We start from the raw sequence: 14,884 nt of genomic DNA on the forward strand, positions 1-14,884 counted from the left end.
CGAAAGTTCTCCATAAAATTTAGTAAAGATCTTTTAAAGTCAAAAGGATTACAATTTGAATTTATATGGAAAGAAATTAACCGCATTACTTGTCTTCCCAACCCAAATGATGCAGATAAAGAAAGTTTATACCTATTAAGAGAAAAATTAGACTCCTTTTATATAGAAAAGGTTAAAGGGGCCTTCATTAGATCTAGAGCCAAATGGCTAGAAGCTGGCGAAAAAAACTCTGCATACTTTTTCAATTTGGAAAAAAAACGAGCTGAACTAAAAAAAATTTCCTCTTTGTATATTGATAACACTCTTATATCAGATGATAAAATAATTTCAAAATTTGTTTCAGATTTTTACCAAAAATTATATACATCATTTTTTAATCCTGATTCAAGTAGTTTATTTTTAACAAGATACAGCCTTACATTCCTAGTATAAATATAAACAGCAAAAACCTTTGTGAAGAGGAGATGTCGTTGAAAGAATTAGATGATATCATCAAAAAACACCACTTAACAAAAGCCCAGGACCCGATGGTTTACCTTTTGAGTTTTACAGATGTTTTTGGGAAGAAATTAGAGAGTTTATTTTGAATGTGTTCAATGAATGTGCAGCAAATGGAGAACTTACAGAATCTATGAAACAAGGAGTAATAACACTAGTTCCAAAACCAAATAAAGACGTTTTGCATTTAGATAATTGGCGCCCAATCACACTGCTCAACTCGGACTACAAATTGTTAGCATCTCTATACGCCAATAGGTTAAAACCATGCTTGGAGGAAATCATATCTGTCACACAGTCTGGATTTATGAAAGGAAGAAGTATTTCAAACAATATTAGACTGATCTTAGACCTTTTAGATTATTCAGATTTGGTCAATGAGGAAGCTCTTATTTTGTTTTTAGATTTTTGTAAGGCTTTCGATACAGTAGAGCACAATTTCATGTATCAAGCTCTTAATTATTTTGGTTTTGGCCCAACTTTTACAAATATGATGCACACACTTTACAAAAATATTTCTAGTAGTGTCTCTTTATCTAATGGTACGTCTGCTCGTTTTGGTATCCAAAGAGGCATTAGACAGGGATGTCCTATTTCCCCATTTTTATTTTTATTAGTAGCCGAAACTTTGAATCTTTACACTCTGCATTGCTCTTAAATCAAAGGTATTGAAATAGGAGATTTCACTTTAACTATTAGTCAACTCGCTGATGACACTTGTTTATTTTTGAAAAACAAAGATCAGATCCCTGTTATTTTGGAGGCACTTAAATTGTTCTCTGATGCCTCAGGTCTAAGTGTGAATCAGGCTAAGAGTGAGATTATGGCTGTACACCAACTTGAAGACTCAAATATATTTGGAATACAGGTTAAACAATTAGTCAGATACTTGGGTATTGTAATTAGTAAATCAGATTCTGAGAGACTAACACAAAACTTCTTGAAAAGATTACAAAAAACAAGAAATATTTTTAACTGCTGGCTCCAAAGAAATTTATCTATTCAAGGTCGTGTGTTGATTTCAAAGGCTGAAGGCATCTCCAGAGTTGTATATCCAGCATTATCTCTTTATGTAGATTCTAAAATGTGTGCTGCAGTTGATAAAATCTTATTTAAATTTATTTGGAGAGGTAAGACAGAACATATTAAAAGGAAAACCATAATTAGAAGTGTATCAGAAGAAGGACTAAATGCTTTAGACTTTGACACTATCAATAATATATTTAAAATGAATTGGATCAAACATTGTCTTTGTGATAATAGCCTTCCATGGTTTTTCATTCCCAATTCAATCTTCAAAAAATGTGGTGGTCTTAATTTTCTACTTGCTTGTGATTTTAAATGTTCTAAACTCCCAATTAAGTTGTCCAACTTTCATAAACAAGCTTTGATTGCGTGGAAATTAATTTACAAACACAATTTCTCTCCCCATTCATGTGTTATTTGGAATAATCAATATGTACTATTCAAAAACAAAACCATTTTTTGGAACGTTTGGTTTAACAAAGGTTTAATTTTTGTTGAAGATTTGATAAATCAATCAGGTGACCTACTTAATTATAATGAATTTATTAATTATATTGGGACAAATGTATCTTCTAAAGAATACTTTAAACTTATTCGTTGTATCTCCCCGAAAGTACTTTATCTTATAAAAAAAGAAAAGATGTATAATCCTGTAACTCCAAGTTTTCTTCCTAGTCTGACTGTTGGGAGCCTTTCTATTAGAGATAAGAAATTGAATAATATATATATCAGAAGAATTTTAACCAAAGAAAAAAGTTCTTCACCTAAGGCAATGGTGAAGTGGAAACAGGTTTACCACTTTCTGGTTTTTAAAAATTTGTGGTCTGATATAAATAAATATGTACTCCCTAATAAAGTTAAAGAAACTCACTTTAAAATAATAAACAGATACTATCCTTGTAATGACTTTATTAGTAAATTTAAAGAAGGGTTTTCACCACTATGCAGTTTCTGTAATGAAGAAAATGAAACAATAATACACTTATTTTTTAATTGTAATTATACTAATTTATTTTGGTCCCAAGTTTCTTGGTTTCTTTTTGAGTTATTTTATAAATTTGTCACAATAACTGAGGTAATGGTCTTGTTTATGGATTGTAACTCTGATTTATTGGAAATGAATAATATAACGAAACTTCTCATTTTATTTGGAAAATATCATATACATAAAGCAAAATGTATATCCACTGTACCAAATGTTAGACTATTTTCCACTGATTTGAAGATGTTTTATAACTCTCTAACTTCAATACAAAACAACCGCAAAGCTCTAAAGACATCAAAACTGTTGAAAAGGATACTTAATGTATTAGAAAGATGATTGATATGTGAAATAAGATGCAGAATTGTGATTTTTTTTTTTTTTTTTTTTTTTTTTTTTTTGTTTGTTTCACGGATTCAAATGTCTCTGTATTTCCCTTTAACGTTTTCTCAATAAAAAAAAAAAATAAATAAATAAAAAAATAATATAAACATTAACCTTTAAGCGTAAAAGTAAAATAAACGCACAAAAGTTTCCGTATTATATGATGTTTAGCACGCGTTTGCAGAGACGTGAAAACAGTAAACGATATTCTCTATTTATACTCATAAACCTGTAAAAACTACCGACATTGTATTTTTGTTTGTTTCTCCATTATTCGAGTAACGGACAATAGACCGCCGCATGTTTGAAAACCGGATCAAGTAGGAATATCCAGCATCCGACATTGAATAATACGGGCTATACACGAACATTAGAGAGTAAACAGTGCTGTAAATAAGAAGTGAGTAGAAGCATGTAAATTGAGATTCATGTTAATAAATGCCGCATTATTCTCATCATCCTAAACGAAGACTTGCTTCAACACGAACAGGAATAACTCCAGGTGTTACAGCTGAGATCTGCGTGAGAAATCATTGTAAAATGATGTTTATTAAAGAAGAGAGTGAGGACATGAGTTATCCAGAAGCATGCAGTTCAAATGCCATGAAAGATGAAGATACTGAGGAGCAAAGTGTAACGTACGACCTTGTCCTGTTTTACTGTTTCCCTTTTGTCTCCCATTTTGATACTTTCGTCACTCCATAGATTTCACTTTTGAACCTTCTGTACCTCCATAGTCTTGTTAGCCATTGTGTTCATTGTTCATTGTTCTCACCTGTCCTCGTTAGTTTCCCATTGGTTTCTGTTCATCACCTCATCATGTCATTTTGAGTTCTGGTTGTTCATTGGTCCTGTCTTGTATTTATACCCTGCCCGTTTGTTCAGTCCCTGTCGATCGTTGAATGTTGGTAATGTTTTCCTTCCCGAGTTCCCTGCTTATGTTTGTTTCCCCATCGTGGGTTTTCCTTTGTTTGTCCATTTATTTCAATAAAGTTAAAACTGCGTTTGGATCCGCACCTCCTCGTCTGTCTTCACTCCAGCCTCATTCATAACAGAACGATCGACCCACACAATGGATCCAGCAGTTTTTCGGGCTAACTACGAACTGCTCTGCCTGAAGCAAGGGGACCGACCGAAAGAAGACCACATCCACGACTTTCTTGTTCTGGCAAACGTTTCAGACTTCCCTAATTCCTCCCTTGTGGTCTTCTTCCGAGGCAACCTGAGTGACGGGCTGAAGGAGCGGTTGCCACCGGCAACGCGCGACTGGACGCTCCGCGCGTTCGTTGAGGAGACCCTACAGGCCTGCGGTTCTCCTTTAACAGTGGACATCATCGAGGAGAACCCCGTAGCGCCTCCCACAGTATTGACCCTCCATTCGCCCGTGGTTCGTCCTTTCACGCCTGTCAACGAGCCAGCGCGACCCTCTTCGTCTGCCCGGAGGAGGAGGAGAAGACAGGCTTCCGCCTCCCGGCCCACGCATATCACTGTGAGCGAGCCAGAGCCCACGCATGTCACGGTGAGCGAGCCGGTCGCCTCCGATGTCAGTGAACCAGCGCCTGTAGCCTCCGATGTCAGTGAACCAGCGCCTGTCGCTTCCAATGTCTGCGAGCCAGCGCCTGTAGCCTCCGATGTCAGTGAGCCAGTGCCTGTAGCCTCCGATGTCAGCGAGCCAGGGCCCGTAGCCTCCGATGTCAGCGAGCCAGCGCCTGTAGCCTCGACCGTCCCAGAGCCAGCGCCTGTAGCCTCGACCGTCCCAGAGCCAGCACCAGAAGCCTCGATCATCCAAGAGCCAGCACCTCTCGAGTCTTCCAGGGCTCCTCCTCCAGAGCTTTCCAGAGCTCCACCTTCCGAGTTTCCCGAGCTTTCCAGAGCTCCGCCTTCCGAGTTTCCCGAGCTTTCCAGAGCTCTGCCTTCCGAGTTTCCCGAGCTTTCCAGAGCTCCGCCATCCGAGTTTCCCGAGCTTTCCAGAGCTCCGCCATCCGAGTTTCCCGAGCTTTCCAGAGCTCCGCCTCCCGAGCCTTCCAGAGCTCCGCCTCCCGAGTCTCTCGAGCCTTCCAGGGCTCCACCTCCCAAGCCTCTCGAGCCTTCCAGGGCTCCGTCTCTCAAGCCTCCCGAGCTTTCCAGAGCTCCGCCCTCCGAGCTTCCCAGAGCTCCGCCTCTCAAGCCTCTCGAGCCTCCCGGGGCTCCGCCTCTCAAGCCTCTCGAGCCTTCCAGGGCTCCGCCTATCAAGCCTCTCGAGCCTTCCAGGGCTCCGTCTCTCAAGCCTCCCGAGCTTTCCAGAGCTCCGCCCTCCGAGCTTCCCAGAGCTCCGCCTCTCAAACCTCTCGAGCCTCCTGGGGCTCCGCCTCTCAAGCCTCTCGAGCCTTCCAGGGCTCCGCCTCTCAAGCCTCTCGAGCCTCTCGAGCCTTCCAGGGCTCCGTCTCTCAAGCCTCTCGAGCCTTCCAGGGCTCCGCCTCTCGAGCCTTCCAGGGCTCCGCCTCTCGAGCCTTCCAGGGCTCCGCCCCTCAAGCCCCTCGAGCCTTCCAGGGCTCCGCCCCTCAAGCCTCTCAAGCCTTCCACGGCTCCGCCTCCTAGGCCTTCCTCGGCTCCGCCTCCTACGGCTCTACTCCCCAAGCCTCCTATGGCTCTGTCTCCAGAGCCTCCTATGGCTCTGCTCCCAGAGACTCCAGAACCTTCTAGAGCTCCGCCTCCCGAGCCTCCTACGGCTCCGCCTCTAAAGGCCCCTACGGCGCCACCTTCCTCGGCTCCACCTCCTGAGCCTCCCTCAGCCCTGCCTCCTGAGCCTCCCTCAGCTCCGCCTCCTGAGCTCACAGAGCCTCCTACAGCTCCGCTTCCAGAGCCTCCTACGGCTCCGCTTCCAGAGCCTCCTATGGCTCCGCCTCTCGAGCCACTCAAGCCTTCGACGGCTCCGCCTTCAGAGCCTCCCGAGCCTCCTACGGCTCCGCCTCTCGAGCCACTCAAGCCTTCGACGGCTCCACCCTCAAAGCCTCCTACGTCTCTGCCCCCAGAGAATCCAGAGCCTTCCTGGTCTCCGTTCCTAAAGCCTCCCACGGCGCCGCCTACCTCGGCTCCGCCTCCTGAGCCTCCTTCAGCTCCACCTCCTGAGCCTCCCTCAGCTCCGCCTTCTGGGCCTTCTGAGCCATCACCTCCCTCGGCTCCACCTCAGAGGTCCTCCTGGGCTCCACCTCACGCGGCTCCGCCGGCCTCCCTTGTGGCCACTCCATCTCCTAGGCCACCAAAACCGGCCTCTGTCCTGTGGTCACCTCCCAGGTCCCCTGAACCGGCCCTTGGCCCACGACCACCTCCCAGGCCACCAAAGCCGGCCTCTATCCTGTGGCCTCCTCCCAGGCCTCCTGACCCGGTCCCTGTCCTGTGGCCTCCTCCCAGGGCTTCTGACCCAGTCCCAGCCCCGTGGACTCTCCCCAGACCTCCTGACCCAGTCCCAGTCCCGTGGCCTCTTCCCAGGCCCCCTGACCCAGTCCCTGTCCAGTGGTCTCCTCCTAGGCCTCCTGCATCTACCCGGTGGCCAGCTCCCAGACCATCGAAACCTGTCTCTTCGTGCCCCCGTGGACTGTTTAATTTCCCCTTGTTGCCCCCCTTGGACTTCCTGCCTGCCCTCTGTGCCCCCTGGACTGCCCCCCTGCTCTTGTGCCCCCCCGGTCTGTCTGCCCCCGGTGCCATCATGTTGTTTTCTATGGTTTTTGTATTGGGTTTTGTTTTCTCGTTTTTGGATCGTCTGGGATCCGATCCTTAGAGGGGGGGCTATGTAACGTACAACCTTGTCCTGTTTTACTGTTTCCCTTTTGTCTCCCATTTTGATACTTTCGTCACTCCATAGTTTTCACTTTTGAACCTTCTGTACCTCCATAGTCTTCAAATCAAATCAAATCAAATCACTTTATTGTCACACTACCATGTACACAAGTGCAACAGTAGGTGAAATTCTTGTGTGCAGTTCCGAGCAACATAGCAGTCATGACAGTGATGAGACATATACCAATTACAATAAACAACATACTTACACAAAACAATTTACATATCAAATGTACACATACTTACACAAAACAATTTACAAATCAGATGTACACATACTTACACAACACAATAATTATATACAATGCAGAATATAGAACAGAATATACAATACAATACAATAAGTGGGAGTATATGAAATATATATGTGTATATATATATATATATAGCAGTTGTATTGAGGAGAATATGTTGACAGTCCAGTGTGAGATTATAGATTAATAAAGTGCAGTGCTAATTATTGATCCTGATAGATCAAGAGTTCAACAGTCTGATTGCTTGGGGAAAAAGCTATCATGTAGTCGGCTGGTGCGGGTCCTGATGCTGCGATACCGCCTGCCTGATGGTAGCAGTGAGAACAGCCCATGACTTGGGTGACTGGAGTCTCTGATGATCCTCCGAGCTTTTTTCACACACCGCCTGGTGTATATGTCCTGGAGGGAGGGAAGCTCACCTCCGATGATGTTCCTGGCAGTTCGCACCACCCTTTGCAGGGCTTTGCAGTTGTACGCGGTGCTATTGCCGTACCAGGCGGTGATGCAGCCAGTCAGGATGCTCTCTACAGTGCTGGTGTAGAACCGTGTGAGGATGTGGTGGTTCATTCCAAACTTCCTCAGCCGCCTCAGGAAGAAGAGGCGCTGGTGAGCCTTCTTCACAACGGCCTCAGTGTGGACGGACCATGTGAGTTCCTCAGTAATGTGGACACCGAGGAACTTGAAGCTGCTGACTCTCTCCACCGGTGCTCCATTGATGGTGATGGGGCTGTGTTCTCCGTCTTTCTTCCTGAAGTCCACAACAAGCTCCTTGGTTTTACTGACGTTGAGGGAGAGGTTGTGCTCCTGACACCAGCGTGTCAGAGTGTGCACCTCCTCTCTGTAGGCTCTTTCATCATTGTCAGTGATCAGACCTACCACCGTCGTATCGTCAGCAAACATAGTCTTGTTAGCCATTGTGTTCATTGTTCATTGTTCTCACCTGTCCTCGTTAGTTTCCCATTGGTTTCTGTTCATCACCTCATCATGTCATTTTGAGTTCTGGTTGTTCATTGGTCCTGTCTTGTATTTATACCCTGCCCGTTTGTTCAGTCCCTGTCGATCGTTGAATGTTGGTAATGTTTGTTAAGCCTGCTCTGTGTTTCCTTCCCGAGTTCCCTGCTTATGTTTGTTTCCCCATCGTGGGTTTTCCTTTGTTTGTCCATTTATTTCAATAAAGTTAAAACTGCGTTTGGATCCGCACCTCCTTGTCTGTCTTCACTCCAGCCTCATTCATAACACAAAGAGGTTTGTGTTCATTCTTCATTATTGTGTGTTGATGAAGATTAAAGTAATAAAACTTCAAGGAGTTCACCACAGGTCGCTGTAGTTAATTATTAGTTTATGTTAAATAACAATTTAATCGTTCAAATAAAAACATACAATTAAATGGCTTTAATTAACTTATTTGCCCATCAAGCGGAGTCTGATACACTGTGGTTAAGTTGTGTTCACATTTTCAGACTATTTTGTTTTTATAATTTTCTAACAATGGATGCAATAGGGTCAGTATTTTTTAATTAATAGGCTATAATTTGCATGTATGACAATCAGCTACAATTCAGATCACATGTTCATTGATTTTATGTAATATTTTCTCTGAATCTTCACCGAATGCACTTTTGAGAAGTTAGGGACCGTATATAAAGTGTGTGAAAGTGCTGATGCATTTTATCAAACAGAAATTAGCATAATTCAGTCTTATTCAAAGTAATGGCCAGCATTGTCCAATCATTGCCAACCATGTCAAAATAAAACTTTATACATTTAGAATCAATGTGCGGATTACCACTGTCCCATCTCTGACATACTGACCAAAAGCAGCCTGCTTTTGGTCAGATGTTAGGATTGAATGCACTTATCTGCATAGAAATGCTTAAGTATGTCCCTTGCTCACTATTTTAGTGAATGATTTAACCTCCATTGTGCTGTCTGTCTGCACTGGTCTCAGAATAGTTAAAAATTCATCTTTTCAACCTATCTCCATATACAGCCTCTGAAAGCTAAATTTTCTATCTTTTCAATGCACCCTGCAAATCGGAAAGTGTTCAAAATTGACATGCGGCGAGAGGTTTATTCTTATGCTCTTTATGACTTTACACCGATAAAGGAATGCAGTTTATTGAATTTATATGACCACATGTTGTCGGCTTATTATGCATAATCGGTGTAAGTAAAGTGTATGTAAATGCGCTTAGTGATAACCTCTGAACAAAGAACAAATCAGACACGAGCATCAACAGCCTTTTCTATCATGTTCTTCAATGTCTAATTAAATATGTTCCTGAAAATGCTTCTGAAAATTCTTTTTTCTAAGCAATGGCATCTCTTGTCAGATGTCACTTTGAGATGTACAGCTTGGACGGCTGACCGCAACAGTGGCCGAAAGATGAGCAAAATTACATGCATTTGGCAATACTTCTGCAGGATTTGTGTATCGTGTTAAGACCAAAGTATACCTCAGTTTTCTGCGTTCCAAAAAGGTTCATGCACAGTATGTTTGACGAAAATTTCATCATCAGCACAGTCTGCACGGACTGTCCACATGCAGACCAGTTTTTCTCAGCACACGGACAGTCCACCTTCACTGCATTTGCCTGCTGTTGACTGGATGAAAGCAGTCATACTGGCAGAATCTGTACAGTGTACATGAATAGAATGAAGTGCACTTTTATTGCCAAGAGCGGTGGTGATTTTGCGGAACCACGATAGAGACACTAATCCAAACACAGTTTTCAAATTATTGTATTATTATTATTTTTTAAGTTTATCGTTTCTACCAGTACATCGATCACCCCTAGTTACAATTAACAAAAGTCTAATATTGAGTGAGTACATAAAGTCTGTCCTTGTCTTACCCTGATTCACTATGGTAAGTCTACAATAATGATTTTTATTTAGAGCTGTGGGGACGGATTTGGTGAGAAATTGCAGGCTTTCTAGTGGAGTTACTGTGTAACATGTTTACTAATAGTTCTGAGTATTTTATAACATTGCTGCAGTCACAGAAATGCACATTTGTAATCACTTTTCATTTATTGAGCTTTTAGCAGATGGTCTGTTTAAACACAGTAGACAATTAAACATTGCATGTACTATAAGTACAAGGTGGTGTTGTTTATCTTCTTTGAAGCCAGTAATATCTTGTAATGTTTATATGAATAACATAATAACATGAAAATAGCAGCACATTACTCCAGCTCTCCTGTTAAAAGGAGTGATCACAGAAAAAGAAGGTAACCTCAAACCACGAGATGCAATCGCCAGCAGAACAGTGCGGAATCACAACTTAATATCATATAGGTTGTTTAAAGTGATGCAGGTGTATTCATTTGTTTGTTTAATATTACAACAGAAAAATAACTTTTGCTGTTGCTCATTGTGTATTTAAAAGGGGTCATGAAATGGAGAATACAATTTTCCTTGATATTTAGACTGATAAGGGGTAACTGTACTTAAAAAAACATACTGTACATTTCAGACCTCAAAACTTCCCAGTCTAAAAGAGCATTTATAGCTACCAACCTGACGAAATGTCTAATTTTGAAATCTGTGTGTTCGTGACTTCACAAGACATTGTCCATTTGCATTAACATGCCCCACAACATGCTCACACCCACAGGACAGACAGGCCTAGTGTGGCCTACTTTCAGTTGAAGTCAGAAGTTTAAATACACCTTAGCCAAATACATTTAAACACATTTTCACAATTCCTGACATTTAATCGTAGAAAACTTTCCCTGTCTTAGTTCAGTTAGGAAGACTACTTTATTTTAGAATGTGAAATGTCAAAGGCCTGTGTAGCTCAGTGGTAAAAAGATGCTGGCTACCACCCCTGGAGTTCACTACTTCAAATCCAGGGTGTGCTGAGTGACTCCAGCCAGGTCTCCTAACCTCCTCGTGGTCAACATAATTTGGTTCGTTCTCAGTCGGGTGCGTGGTGAGTTGAGCGTGGATGGCGTGAAGCCTCCACACGCGCTATCTCTCCGTGGCAATGCGCTCAACAAGCCACGCGATAAGATGTGCAGGTTGACGGTCTCAGAGGCGGAGGCAACTGGAATTCATCCGCTGCCACCCAGATTGAGGCGAGTCACTACGTGACCATGAGGACTTAAAACCACATTGGGAATTGGGCATGCCAAATTGGGAGAAAAAGGGGAAAGAATTGCCCCCCTCCCAAAAGAAAGAATGTGAAATGTCAGAATAATAGCAGTATTTATTTCAGCTTTTATTTCTTTCATCACATTCCCAGTGGGTCAGAAGTTTACATACACTTTGTTAGTATTTGGTAGCATTGTCTTTAAATTGTTTAACTTGGGTCAAATGTTTTGAGTATCCTTCCACAAGCTTCTCACAATAAGTTGCTGGAATTTTGGCCCATTCCTCTGGACAGAACTGGTGTAACTGAGTCAGGTTTGTAGGCCTCCTTGCTTGGACATGCTTTTTCAGTTCTGCCCACAAATTTTCCATCGGATTGAAGTCAGGGCTTTGTGATGGCCACTCCAATACCTTGACTTTGTTGTCCTTAAGCCATTTTGCCACAACATTGTCAATTTGGAAGACCCATTAGTGACGAGCTTTAACTTCATGGCTGATGTCTTGAAATGTTGCTTCAATATATCCACATAACTTCCACATAATGCCATCTATTTTGTAAAGTCCCTCCAGCAGCAAAGCACCCCCACAACATGATGCTGCCAACACAATGCTTCACGGTTGGGATGGTGTTCTTCGGCTTGTAAGTCTCACCCTTTTTCGTCCAAACATATCCATGGTAATTATGGCCAAACAGTTCAATATTTGTTTCATCAGACCAGAGGACATTTCTCCAAAAAGTAAGATCTTTGTACCCATGTGCACTTGCTAACTATTGTGTGGCTTTTTTATGGTGGTTTTGGAGCATTGGCTTCTTCCTTGCTGACCAGCCTTTCAGGTTATGTCGATATAGGACTCATTTTACTGTTGATATACTGGCGGCCAAAAGTTTGGGATAATGTTCAGATTTTGCTCTTTCAAAAGTAAATTGGTACTTTAATTCACCAAAGTGGCATTCAACTGATCACAAAGTAGGACATAACTGATGTTAAAAACAGCTCCATCTGTATCACTGGGAAGCTCAAAGTCATTTTTGATCAAATCTAGACAGGCCCCATTTCCAGCAGCCATCACTCCAACACCTTATCCTTGAGTAATCATGTTATATTGCTAATTTGGAACTAGAAAATCTCTTGACATTATATCAAACACTGCTGAAAGCTATTTGGTTCATTAAATGAACCTTAAAGGTGCCATATGTAAAAATGTTCATGTAATATTCGCCTAAACGATCTTCTCTTTATACAAAAAATCAGGTTAATGTCAATGTTAATTTGTATTTATTCACATAGGAAAACTACAATAACACATGAAACGAAGACTAGACAATGTTCAAGATAATGCAAAAAGCTCCATTCATTAGTGTAATATAACTTAGTTATACAGAAAATATATACAATCTATAATTATAAAACAATAGTGCATCAATAAATATCAAAATGACAGTTGTGATGGAATCACATCAATACTGAACTGTGTCAACATATTTATAATGTACAGTCTATTTTTTAAACTGCTACTGTCATCATCCACCAAATTTAGCTAACTGCTATTGATAAACTGGCTAACTCCGACATAGACTATTGTATAAATGCAGTCGCTGTATCATGAACAGAAAAATGATTACTTCAAACTACAGTCTCGCATTGTCAGACCTATATCCACACTTTGTTTTAGCCCTGTTCCAGCACTGGAGAGTCAAAAATAATATACAGCCTCAAAGTTTATAGTAAAACAATCATAACTGTAATTTTAATTATGCTACCTCATCTTTCAGCATGATGCCGTTGAATCATGTTCAGCCTCTTTGTATGTTACGTCATTGTTTTGGCCGATGCTCGCTCGCGTCCTTATGGAGTGTGCGCGCATGATCGCGAGCAACAGGTAGATGACTGCAGTTCACTTAACGGCCACAGGTGTCATTAATAACCAGGGTTTCTGAATCTTACATACTGCACCTTTAACATTGTCTTTGTGTTTGTTTTTGAGTTGCCACAGTATGCAATAGACTGACATGTCTTAAGGTCAATATTAGGTCAAAAATGGCAAAAAAAGAAACAGCTTTCTCTAGAAACTGGTCAGTCAATCATTGTTTTGAGGAATGAAGGCTAGGGCTGGGTATCGGGTTTGATACATTTTAGGCACCGACCGAATTGCCTCTAATCAATCGAGTATCAAAAAATGTCTTGTCATTCGGTACCAAATTTCGATACCTATAAGCTCGTCAACTTCAGTGATAAGAATGTAGCATGCCAGATGTGCCCAATCTAAAAGTGCTGGTGATTGGCTGTATTTAGGCATCAAGGAAAAAACACTAGTATCAGAAAATGGTTTGAGTTTCAGAGCTGAGAAGAAATGTTATCAGTAATATTGCTAACACTGTTCTACATTACAGAGAAATGTTAAACCGTAATAATGAGCCTTTAAAATATAAACTTTACAAGCGCACACGAAGCGAGCTGCAAAAGCGGTAATGATTCTGAATGTGTCGGAAAAAACAGCAAGAGGCTTGTTGCGTACTACCCCCTACAGTTTGCATACAGAGCCAACAGGTCTGTAGACGATGCAGTCAACTTGGCCCTCCACTACATCCTCCAGCACCTGGACTCCGCAGGAACCTATGCCAGGATCCTGTTTGTGGATTTCAGCTCTGCCTTCAACACCATCATCCCGGCTCTGCTCCAGGAGAAGCTCTCCCAGCTAAGTGTGCCTGACTCCACCTGCAGGTGGATCACTGATTTCCTGTCTGACAGGAAGCAGCATGTGAGGCTGGGGAAACACGTCTCCGACTCACAGTCCATTAACACTGGATCCCCTCAGGGCTGCGTTCATTCTCCTCTGCTCTGTACGACTCCAGGACCCTGAAGCGTGCTGGAAAGATTGTTGCTGATCTCTCCCACCCTGGCCACAATCTCTTTGAATCACTCCCCTCTGGCAGAAGGCTGAGGTCCATCAGGACAAAAACCTCACGCCACAAGAACAGTTTCTTCCCATCCGCCACTTGCCTTATCAACAAGGCCCGGTACCCACCCTGACACTCTCCACACTCCACCTCTGGCTCTACATTCCACTGTACTACTCTGGTCTCTTTTATTTTATACTTATTTTTAATTGATACTGCATGGAAATATTTATATTGCTTATATTTTAATTCTTGTTTCATATATTTAGAGATTGTGTGAACGCACCTACAACACCAAAACAAATTCCTTTATGCTTAAAAAAACTTACTTGGCAATAAAGCTTATTCTGATTCTGACTATTGTTTGTACAGATCAACTTGGTACTTTCAGGCATTTGGTAATTGCTCCCAAGGATGAACCAGACTTGTGGAGGTCCACAATTATTTTTCTGAGGTCCTGGCTGAGTTCTTTTGATTTTCCCATGATGGTCAAGCAAAGAGGAACTGAGTTTGAAGGTAGGCCTGAAAATAAATCCACAGGTACACCTCCAGTTCAGTATACATCCTATCAGAAGCTAATTGTCTTTCCCTATCTGTCACTCACTCGACCTTGTGTCGATGACACAGGCTGACGCGGAGATGACGGACATGCTTTCCTGGGCAGCCGCGAGTGTCAGGCTAGAGTCCCTCCACTCTCCCCTGAACCCTTGCGGCTCGATGATTGGTTTCTTGGCAGCGGCGCTGCTCACAGCCACGCCCCGCCATAGTTCCTTTCTTCCCAGAGGTGCATGAGGATCTGACAAGTTTATGGGAGGCACCTTTCACTGCCAGTCCCGATCTTTCAGCTCCCCCAATAGTGGGGCGGCCAGAAGTAACTCGGCAATGCCCCCAGTGGATAAGGCGCTCGCGATGCAACTATGCCTGCAGAGC

General features: G+C 42.5%; 1 protein-coding gene across 1 annotated transcript in view; it reads left to right on the plus strand.

Moving 5' to 3' along the window:
• The first annotated feature begins 3,043 nt into the window (after positions 1 to 3,043).
• The window catches only part of LOC127649410 (gastrula zinc finger protein XlCGF7.1-like), a 43,835-nt gene continuing 31,994 nt past the window's right edge, over positions 3,044 to 14,884 (plus strand). The window contains exon 1 of the mRNA XM_052134485.1: positions 3,044 to 3,290. The gene's annotated coding sequence lies outside the window, so the exon portion shown is untranslated. The remainder of the gene's footprint in view (positions 3,291 to 14,884) is intronic.

The sequence above is a fragment of the Xyrauchen texanus genome, chromosome 9, assembly GCF_025860055.1.
Source record: "Xyrauchen texanus isolate HMW12.3.18 chromosome 9, RBS_HiC_50CHRs, whole genome shotgun sequence".
NCBI lineage: Eukaryota > Metazoa > Chordata > Actinopteri > Cypriniformes > Catostomidae > Xyrauchen > Xyrauchen texanus.